The sequence below is a fragment of the Trichechus manatus genome, unplaced genomic scaffold, assembly GCF_000243295.1.
Source record: "Trichechus manatus latirostris isolate Lorelei unplaced genomic scaffold, TriManLat1.0 scaffold00125, whole genome shotgun sequence".
Taxonomy (NCBI): Eukaryota; Metazoa; Chordata; class Mammalia; order Sirenia; family Trichechidae; genus Trichechus; species Trichechus manatus.
The window spans coordinates 4849887-4861485 of record NW_004444061.1 but is presented as its reverse complement, the minus strand read 5'-3'; positions in this window follow the sequence as shown (position 1 = coordinate 4861485).

Sequence of the window (11599 nt, the reverse complement as noted above, 5' to 3'; positions counted from 1 at the left end):
TATTAATGTGATGGATTACATGGATTGTTTTTCTAATGTTGAACCATCCCTGCATACCTGATGTAAATCCCCCTTGATCATAGTGACTTTTTTTTTTTTTTTTGATATGTTGCTGAATTCTACTGGCTGGAATTTTGCTGAGGGTTTTTACATCAATGTTCATGAGGGATATGGGTCTGTAATTTTCCTTTTTTGTGGTATCTTTAGCTGATTTTGGTATCAGGGTTATGCTGGCTTCATAGAATGAGTTTGGGAGTATTCCATCCTTTTCTATACTCTGAAATACTTTTAGTAGTAGTGGTGTTAACTCTTCTCTGAAAATTTGGTAGAATTCTCCAGTGAAAACATGCAGGACAGGGCTTTTTTTTGTTGGGAGTTTTTTTAATTACCTTTGCAATCTCTTCTTTTATTATAGGCTTATTTAGTTGTTCTACCTCTGTTTGTGTTAGTTTAGGTAGGTAGTGAGTTTCTAGAAATTTGTCCATTTCCTCTAGGTTTTTAAATTTGTTATAGTACAATTTTTCATAGTATTCTATTATGATTCTTTTAATTTCAGTTGGGTCACCCATCTCATTTCTCATACAGGTCATTTGCTTCCTTTCCTGTTTTTCTTTTGTCAGTTTGGCCAATAGTTTGTACATTTTGTTGATCCTTTCAAAGAACCAGTTTTTGGTCTTGTTAACTCTTTCAGTTGTTTTTCTATTCTCTATTTCATTTAATTCTGCTCTAATTCTTATTATTTCCTTTCTTCTGGTACCCGAGGTCTTCTTTTGCTGCTGTCTTTCTACTTTTCCAGTTGTAGGGTAAATGTTTTGATTATGGCCCTTTCTTCTTTTTGAATGTGTGAATTTATTGCTATAAACTGACCTCTGAGCACTGCTTTTGCTGTGTCCCAAAGGTTCTGGTAGGCTGTGTTTTCATTCTCATTTGATTTTATGAATTTCTTTATTCCATCCTTAATTTCTTCTATAACCCAGTAATGTTTGAGCAAGGTGTTGTTCAATTTCCATGCGTTTGATTTTTTTTTCCTTGCTTTTCCTGTTATTGAGTTCTGCTTTTATGGCTTTATCGTCAGAAAAGATGCTTTGAAATATGTTGATACTTCAGATTCTGTTAAGGCTTGCTTTATGGCATAATATGTGGTCTATTCATGTGCATTGGAAAAGAAAATATACTTGGTTTCTGTTGGGTGGACTATTAGGTATGTGTCCATGAGACCAAGTTGGTTGATTGTGGCATTTAAATCTTCATGTCTTTGTTGAGCTTCTTTCTGGGTGTTCTGTCTTTCACTGCAAGTGGTGTGTTGAAGTCTCCTACTATTATTGTTAGCTGTCTATCTCTCTTTTCAATGCTGTTAGAGTTTGTTTTATGTATTTTGGAGCCCTGTTGTTAGATGCATAAATATTTACTGTAAATATGTCCTCCTGGTATATTGACCATTTAAACATTATATAGTGTCCTTCCTTATCCTTTGTGGTGGATTTTACTTTAAAGTCTATTTTCTCAGAGATTAGTATTGCCACTCCTGCTCTTTTTTTATTGTTGTTTGCTTGATTTTTTTTTTCCATCCCTTGAGTTTTAGTTTGTTTGTTTCTTTAAGTCTATAGTGTGTCTCTTGTTGGCAGCATATTGACGGATCGTGTTTTTTTTATCCATTCTGCCACTCTCTGTGTCTTTATTGGTGCATTTAGTCCATTTACATTCAGTGTAATTATTGATAGGTATGCGTTTAGTGCTGTCATTTTGATGTCTTTTTTTGTGTACTGTTGACTAGTTTCTTTGTTCTACTTAATTTTCTGTGCTGTGTCCTTTTTCTTTATGTATTTTAATTGTTGTTGATTTTGTATTTGCTGAATCTTTATGTTTTCCTTTTTTATTTTGATATGTAGGATTGTTACTTTCCTTTCTGGTTACCTTAATATTTAACCCTATTTTTCTAAGTTTAAACCAGTCTTTTATTTCTTTATACTGCCTTGACTTCCTCTCCATAGGAAAAATATATGTCTACATTTTTTAGTCCATATTTTTTTTTTTAATGTTGCATGTTTTACATATTGACATCTCTGTATCCCTATTTTTTTAGTGTTTTTGTTTTGATTTATTTTTGTGACTTCTCTATCTGGGTTGATATCTGGTTGCTCTGTCCTGTGTTCTGGTGTTGTGTTGTTATCTGATATTATTGATTTTCTAACTGGAGACTCCCTTTAGTATTTCTTGTAATTTTGGTTTGGTTTTTTCAAACTCCTTAAACTTCTGTTTATCTGGAAATGCCTTAATTTTGCCATCATATCTGATAGAGAGTTTTGCTGGATATATAATTCTTGGCTGGCAGTTTTTTACCTTCAAGGCTTTATATATGCAATCCCATTGCCTTCTTGCCTCAATGGTTTCTGCTGAGTAGTCCGAGCTTATTCTTATTGACTTTCCTTTGTAGACGACTTTTCGTTTATCCCTAGTCGCTCTTAAAATTCTGTCTTTATCTTTGGTTTTGGCAAGTTTGATTATGCCTTGGTGACTTTCTTTTGGGATCAACCTTATGTGGGATTTGATGAGCGTCTTGAATAGATATCTTCTCATCTTTCATGATATCAGGGAAGTTTTCTACCAACAAATCTCCAACAGTTGTCTCTATTTTCTGTTACCCCCCTGTTCTTGTACTCCAGTCACTCATAGGTTATTCCTCTTGATAGAGTCCCACATAATTCTTAGGGTGTCTTCATTTTTTTTTAATCCCTTTATCTAGTTTTTCTCCAATAAGTTGTTGTAAAGTGCTTTATCTTGAATCTCACTAATTCTGACTTCCATTGCCTCAATTCTGCTCCCATGACTTTCTACTGAATTGTCTAAATTCTGAAATTTTATTGTTAATATTCTTGATTTCTGATTGCTGTCTTTATGGATTCTTGAAGCCTGTTAAATTTGTCATTATGCTCTTGTCTAATGTTCTTACGTTCCTCTATTGCTAGGTCTGCGTTTTATCTGATCTCCTTTCTGATCTCTTGAAGAGTTCTGTATATTAATCTTTTGTATTCTGCCTCCAATAATTCCAAGAAATTCTCTTTCTCCAGAAAATTTCTTGATTCTTTATTTTGGGAGCTTGCTGAAGCCATCATGGATTGCTTCTTTATGTGATTTGATATTGACTGTTGTCTCCGAGCATCAGTAAGTTATTGTATTTATTTATTTTATGTTTTCTTACTGTGTCCTAGCTTCTTGTTTTGTTTTGATATGCCAAATAGGCTGCTTGTGTGAGCTAGCCCAATCGCCGGCGTCCCTGAAACTCCAATATCCTGCCACCAGGTGGCTAGACCTGCCACTAAGTATGTGAGCCCAGGAGTCGGCCCACTCCTCCTATATAGATTCAGCTCAGGTGTGCACATAGTTGGCCACCAAGCATGTGGTGCAGGCTCTCACCTACAGTCCTGTGCAGTCATGGGTGATTGGTATAGGCACAGGCATCTGGCTGCAGCAGGGGGTCACAAGCTGAGCAAGGCAGGGTGCCAACGGCTGCTTCTGAGTGTCCAGGTGGAATGGGTGTCCCTGTTCCCTTAACCACGTAGGGGGGTGGGTTTCGCACCTGGACTGTGAGCACCCAGTGCTGTTGGCTGTAAGGACTGGTGGGAACCACTTATTCCTGGGCCCCTGTTGCGGGTGGCTAGGTGGCATGGGTGGAGCCACAAGTCTTCAGGCCACTGATGTGGGTAGGTGAAGACCCTTCTTAATGGGCAGAGAAGTATCAAATGTCATGAACCTACCACTTGACAGCTGAAACAGTTGAAGTTAGACTTCAGGTATACACCCTGTTGTACTGTGGTAATGAGGGCCTATGCTGTTGAAATGGGCCCACACAAGTCTGTGCAGGGGGAAAGGCACTCAAAGTCCATCGACCACTTATGCCTGTGCCTAGGTAAAGGAGCTGTGCCTACTCTGATTTCCTGGCTTAGGGGAGCTGCAGATTTTTTCTCGTTTGTTAATTTGTTCCGTCTTGAAGGCCGGAGAATGGCTCACAGCACGTAATGGGTTCTACTTCCAGCCCAGGGGACTCAGAAGTCGCTGAAGCTGTCCCAGACCCAGTGCAGATCAGGGAGCGGGGAGGTAAATGGGAGAGAGGTTTTTCCCAGAGGGGGGTATTTTTGATCTGTGCAGTAGGCCAGGTGCAAGTACTTATCTTTTGCTGTTTGAGGGCTGCTTCTCTCTTGTTCTGGATGGCCGAGTAGACTCTCTGCTACTCGGCCTCTGCTGATGTGTAAAACACCTCCCAAGTGCCACTGCTTGACTCGCTGCACAGCACGAACTGATCCAGCCTGAAGGGCTCCAGCTCCCACCAGGTCAGGTCTGGCAACTCCTTGCTGCTTCCAAACAATCTCTCCCTCCCCCTGCCAGTCAGTCCAATTCCTCAACTTTGCCTTTGATGTTCAGGGCTACTAGATCATCTTATATAATTGATTCACTTGTTTTTTCAGGTCTTTGTTAGTAAGAGGGACCGCTGGAAGCATCTGACTACTCTGCCATTTTGGCCCTGCCCATCTTGGAGATTTTACTCTCAGAAAAGACAATAATCTTTATGATGAGAGGAGTCAGGCATAAATCACAGACAGAATATTCCTCATTTTCATCAGGTTTTCCCAACTCGATATTGAGTAAAGGTAGTCTCTAATGGGATGTGTAACCAATTTAGCCTTTAAGACTTTTTTTTTTTTCATGAAAAGGGAGTTTGAGGTTTTTCTTTATAGATAAGGCAATTTATTTTATAAGAAGAACACTGTAATTTGCTCTTTTCCTTGTTCAGTAAACACTTTTAGACTGCTGTTTTTCTTAATTTTCAATATTGAGGTGTTATAATTATTGAGGTATTATTGAAGCAATCACTACAAAGATCTGTTAAACATTGCCTTCTAAGAGTCTGCAGAGTATTAGCTGAATATTTTAAAAATTGATCTCATAGGTTGAAACATACTTTTTTTCTCCCATTGGATCTACACAGGTTTAAATGACTTATTCTTATGTCCTGCTATTTTTGAAATGTATTTTATTCAGATCCATTATGAGGATGAGACATTGTAAGGCCTCTCTTTTTAACTCCAGGGAAATTGGCCCTTTACAGCTCATCTACAATTCCAGGTTATCAATTAACTGTCAAGTTTGCTGCTTTAGAAATCAAATAGCCTCTAAAATCAAACTCTAAATCTTAATAGATTTCTTTCTAACCACATCTGAATCATGGTCCACTGTTGGAAAGTGCTGAATTAAATCAACCAGATACTATTTCTGACTAGTCCTCACTGTCAAAATGAAACTTTTAGTGGATCAGTTAGGGAACGTATTGATTTTTTTAAAAGGCTCTTATCTTAGATAGAATTTATAAACCACAAGAGTATCTCTGTGTATTTATGTACAGACTTGATCTGTAACTCAGATTGTCCCTGCAACCTTTGCCAGTGTGATGATACTGGAATACAATTTGAAGTGAACTATGGCCTGATTTTTAAATGGACCATTCATGGGTGTTTGTTGCTTAATGCAAGCTGAAAATATAGACAGCACATTCAGAATGTGTTTTTCAAAGATGCGTTTTAACATTAGAGAGTGTAAAGATTTTTAAATAAACTCTCTTTGCTTACTTACACAAATCTGTATTTGTTCATTTTGAGTAAGACAACTCTATGAGAATCTTAGATTACTCATAGCCTAAATTAAGAGAAAAAAAGATCCTGTGTTCTGAGAGAAGTTGCATTAAAAACTCTTTCAAAAGCATTAATCAGATTCATAAATATTTAAATAAAAGAATTTATTCAGGAACAAATTTATTACATAAAATGCAGAACACGGATGGATTCCATGTCATTTTATTCTTTTTTCAAAGATTATGCTATAACTAATAGCTTTTGCCCATGTGAGCTTTGGCTTTATACTAATATAACTATTTTTATAGTGAACTATGAATACTTAAATATACAAATTAATATTGTTTTCAAATAATCATCATATGGAAGGTTATATACTTATTTCAATAAATGTTACAACTATCCCAAACTCTTTGTCAGTTCTGTTTTGGAATTGCATAGAGTATGAGCTATACGGGTTAACTTTATAGAGTTAATTAGGTTTTTTACCAAGGGCAGAGTTACCCAGACTGATTGTCTATTTCATTGACTAGCCTTTGTTCTGAATTCCTTGACTGTAACCTAATATTAAATCCATCTTCAAATAATGAAGCTATTTATACAACTGTGATGTAGATTCTAAGATAGCTCAGCTTTAGAACCATTCTTATTACTGGCTTTGGGAGCTTTTATAAATATAAACAGCTTTTCTAGTGTCAAAGGAGGCAAAAATATTAAAAAGAAGGCTGTTTGCTGGAAAGGGTGGCAGAAGGGAGGATGTGTTGACATTTACTTTCTCAACCTATTATTGTCACTTTTCTTCCTTCAAATATATCTTAATGATATTTATTAAATTCCTAGAGATTGGTCTCAGGTCTCCTAATGAAATTCCAGCTTTGGGGGATGATGAGCAGCAGTCAAAACAGTTTTTGTACCATATGGAACTTTTTTGGGTGTGAGGAATTAATGACTGTAGGAAATTACGGCTATGGCTATGGCTGTATGACTAAAGAGGTGCTAGTTTTTAAAATTCTTTAATAAATAAAGTATTTATTAAAATGCTGAATTGTCCTGGTCACTGTTGAAAACTCTAATGGTACTGGGAAACATCTTCTTTTATATAATGCAACAGAGGGTTTTATGTAGATGTGAACCTGTAAAGGAGCCGTGGTGGTGCAGTGGTTAAGAGCTATGGCTGCTAAACAAAAGGTCAGCAGTTCGAATCCACCAGCTGCTCCTTGGAAACCATATGGGGCACTTCTGCTCTGTCCTATAGGGTTGCTATGAGTCAGAACCGACTCGACGGCAACGGATTTTGGAACATGTAAGTCACAGTACAAGAGCTAAATAAAATAAATGGTGACAGGAGAAGTATCAGGTGGCATTTCATGATTTGTTGACAATACTTACCATTTATATTATTTTATATTTTTCAGAACACTTCCATGTACATCATCTTATTTCCTTCTCATAAAAACCAGATACAAAGACTGCAAATTATTATCACCATTAAATAATGAGATATAGGCGAGAGATTAGGAGACTTGAATTGAGGTCATAGTTACTAAAGGTAGGGCCAGGGGTAAAATTATTATCCTTAAAAAAATAAACCCAGTGTTTGAAACTGAGATAGCCAAAAGAAATTGGTAGGATTTGGAATATAAGCTGGATCCTGAAGAAGATTCAGGTAGGGCATACTGGATAAATATGAAAGTGAAGAAATTTAAGAAATGTTCTAGATGACAATTGAGCAACTGTGTTTCTCTGGATCAGTAGTTGTTTGTGGGAGCATGTTGGCGGGAGATACCTGGAAAAGTCGTTTGGGGCTAGATCTGTGATTTTCAGTTGGGGGCAGTTTTCCCCTCTCAGGTCACATTTGGCAATGTCTGGAGACATTTCTGGTTGTCACTACTGTCAGGTGTCAGATGATGCTACCGGCATCTAATGGGTAGGAGCCAGGATGCTGCTAACCATTCTGTAATGCACAGGGCAGTCCCCCAGAACAAAGAATTATCTGGCCCCAAACGTCAATAGTGCTGTGGTTGGAAAACCCTGGGATAGATTATAAAAATTAAAAAAAAACCAAAAAACTAGTTACTGTCAAGTTGATTTCGACTCATAGTGACCCTATAGGACAGAGTAGAACTGCCCCATAGGGTTTCCAAGGAGCGGCTGGTGGAGTCAGACTGCCAGCCTTTTGGTTTGCAGCCGAGCTCTTAACCTCTGTGCAACAGGGCTCTGGGCTAGATTATTATGGAGGGCCACAAATGTCCATTCAAGGAATTAGAGCTTAACCCTGTGTGCACGAGGGAGACACTGATTTTTTTCTTTTTTCTTTTTTTAGGTAGGGAATGGCCATGCCCTCTGGAAATAGGTCCGAGGTGGTAATCTACAAAATATATTTGATTTTCCAAGTTCCTTGTTAGAAATATAACTCCATACTGCTACCTTATGCCGCTAAGAAACTACAAATCATTTTGTGTTATGCAAGTTTTCAGGAGCTCCTTTCAGGGAAGAACTGGGTCCTGAAAGGTACTGAAACCTCATAGGCAGATCCTGGCTAGGTCTGTGAGATAATGAGAAGTCAGCTCCCTGAAAGATGGAATTGAACAGCAAATGAAAGTTTCTTTCACCTAAATGACTTGGGAGGCCTCCTGTTGCGCCCAGCAAAGCTGAAAGGGCACAATCAGGCTGCCAGAGCCTATAAATCACCAAGATGGTTTACAGCAAGGGCAGTCTGTGCTGATGTGATCGATGCTCTCCAAAGCATCAACGGGACATTCATCACTGTGATGAGATGTGAGTGCTGTCAGGGGTCATGAGAATCTTGGATTTATCAGACTACCCTCAATTCCAAAGAGCTCCACCAAACCAGAGTTTCACAACCCCTAACCCCCATTTTTAACATTCAGCTGCATGAAATTTCAAGTTTATGGGCTGCACATGATGTAATATAGAGTGGCACATCTATTACTTTTGTAATCATCCAGCGGCTTTTCTAGTTTTTTACTTCTCACCTACATAATGCTTGTTTTCATGCTCCTGTTGAGATTCATGTGATAAGAAACCAGTTACTCTGTTCTTTTACACATATTTCTTGGTAAGACATTCTCATGTGACAAAAATTATACATTGACAATGTAAGGTGCCTGTTGCTTTAATGAAAGATAAATGCCAGGCTATCATTCTATGATGTGCTCGATACCAGGATTAATGAATGAGTTGCTGTACCTAAGCAACGCCTATTTGGGTCTACTGTCTGGGAAGAAGAATATGATTACTGTGATGAAAACTTCTTCCATTCTAAAACCTGTAGGTGTTCAGTAATCTGGGGCAGGCTATCATTTACTACATTTGCTACAGCTATAAACTACCTTGCGGGCCAAGACAAGGTAAAATCTTACAGATTGCTTCAAATTAACTCCATCTTGGAAAAAGATCAGTCTGCAGGAATTTTATTTTTTAGTATCATATAGCAGAGAATGTCTGTGTCCTGAGGCATATGCATTAGCTGCAGGGCAAGGGAGATCAGCATCTTCTATTACAGCCCTTGGTGTCCTACCACTCTGTTTCAAGTCTGCTCTAGCTCACTTCAGATTCACCTTCAGGACCAAGGCTCATTTGCGGGGGAGGGTGGAAAGGGGGGAAATGTAAAACTATTTTTAAATTCTTTTCTTTAACCAGAGTCAAAGGAAAAGAATGTGACCATTAATCAGAAAGATATTTTAAACCTTTTAGGTTGAAGGTAAGGAGCCCTGGTGGCACGGTGGTTAAGCGCTTGGCTGCTAACTGAAAGGTTGATGGTTAGAACCCACCACCTGCTCTGCAGGAGAAAGATTCCAAAACAATACAAAGAAAACCTGTTGCTGTCCAGCCGATTTTGACTTATAGCGACCCTTTGGACATAGTGGAAACCCTGGTGGCATAGAGATTAAGAGTTGGGCTGCTAACCAAAAGGTTGGCAGTTCAAATCCACCAGCCACTCCTTGGAAACCCTATGGGGCAGTTCTATTCTGTCCTATAGAGTCACTGTGAGTTGGAATTGACTCAAAGGCAATGGGTTTGGTTTTTTTTTTTTTTTTTTTTTTTGGTATAGGACATAGTAGAACTGTGTCACAAAGTTTCCAAGGCTGTAATCTTTGTGGAAGCAGATTGCCACATCCATAAAGATTACAGCCTAGAAAACCCTATGGGGCAGTTCTACTCTGCCCCACAGGGTGGCTGTAAATCGAAATTGACTCGATGGCAACAGGTTTGGCTTTTTTTTAGGGGGGTTAGGTTGAAGCTTTACTCAAAAAAACTACAAATGCAGTTATAAAGTGACTTAGGAAAGCAAGGAGTGTGGTAGATGACCCGTTTTGTTGGATTGCTGCATCAACTTGGAATAAATATATTGTAGATAGCAAACATTAACTATGTGATTATGCAGAGTTTAACCTAAAATTCACTATTAGAATGATGATGCTTCCTGAATTTTATCAAATTACTTTCCTTTCTTAACATATAGCTCTAGTTACTAAATATCCTTAAATGTTAATGTAGATTGCTATCTGGATGATTTTCTTAATAGTACAGCCATGATATGTCCCTCATCCTGAAATATACTGATATATATTAATAGACACACAAAATTTTTATGGTTAGGTTTAAATTTCATTTTGTTTCCTATTTTTATTTTCTAATTTTCTCATTCAATAAATTTAAGTTAATGGGTTAGATAAAAAGCAAATGTAACCAGTTAGAAGTTTATAGGCATATAGTTACTTGGCTGACTTAAAAAGGGAGTTAATGTACATAGCCAGCTTTGAGAAAATGATCCCTACTTTGAATATGGTTGAAAAAACTACAACTTGATTTGGAAAGTTGTAGGTTTGTTATGAGGAAATTTATGACAAAAAGAAAGTAAAACATGCCTAGAAGAAGTCTTAAAAATTATCAAGAGGCCTGGAGTCATTTTGATGATATTTATCAAAATATTTCTGGAGAATCCCTTCTGAATTTTATGGCATTAGGCAGGATGAGGAAACAATAGAAGAAACTTCCATAATAGGTCATATTAAGTAAAATTTAATGTGATTGGTTTATGGATTCCTTGATTTCTATGAACTTTGGAATTATTATGCTATATAGTACTAAAAATGGTTAAATATAGTATTTATGGTCATTTCTGTAAAAGTTAGACATTCGAACTTTGAACTTGAATGCAGTCTCTACAAACTAGTATTCAGCTTTCATAATTTAGGCTTACAAGCCCTTCTTTAGAAATGTAAATAGTCAAAATAGTATATATGATGTATTATTCCTTTTGGCTTTGGCTTTGGGTTCTACGATCTGAAATCATGGTAGAGATAACTATTTTTAAACTATGTTGATGTAACTGTATGGGTTACATTATAGTAAGTAGATCCATGGTGTTTGTATAACTTTATTATCTACACAGTAGTCTATGTGTCTTCTAAGATTCATAAAATGAAAACAAAATTTTAGGCAATTCAGATTCTCCTGTCAGTAGAGACATGATAATTTAGTTATTTATACATTAAAATCCAAATAGTTGTCAAGTTCTCATATTTAAATAACATTCTGCCCTCCATAAATAACAGACTTTCATATCTAATCACTTACTAAGTCAATTTGAATGGTGCAAAGCTTTACCTCTAGACTAACTTGGTTTGTTTTTGATACTTACTCAATATTTGTCACTAAGAGAGGAGGTTATTTTCTCCCCCATGTTTTCAGCTTCATAAACCTGCTTATGTAAAAGAATCATGAAGTTATAATTCCTATTGATGGCAATACCATACATATTAGAAAATAGAGCTTTGGCCATGAATAATAAAAATAATTGGTTATATAAATTTCAGCTCACTCTGTCAGCACCTAGTAGATACACAGTAACAAATTTTTATTTTTTTTTAATATTTTATTGTACTTCAGGTGAAGGCTTACAGAACAGATAGTTTCTCATGTAACAGTAACACACATGCTGTTTTATG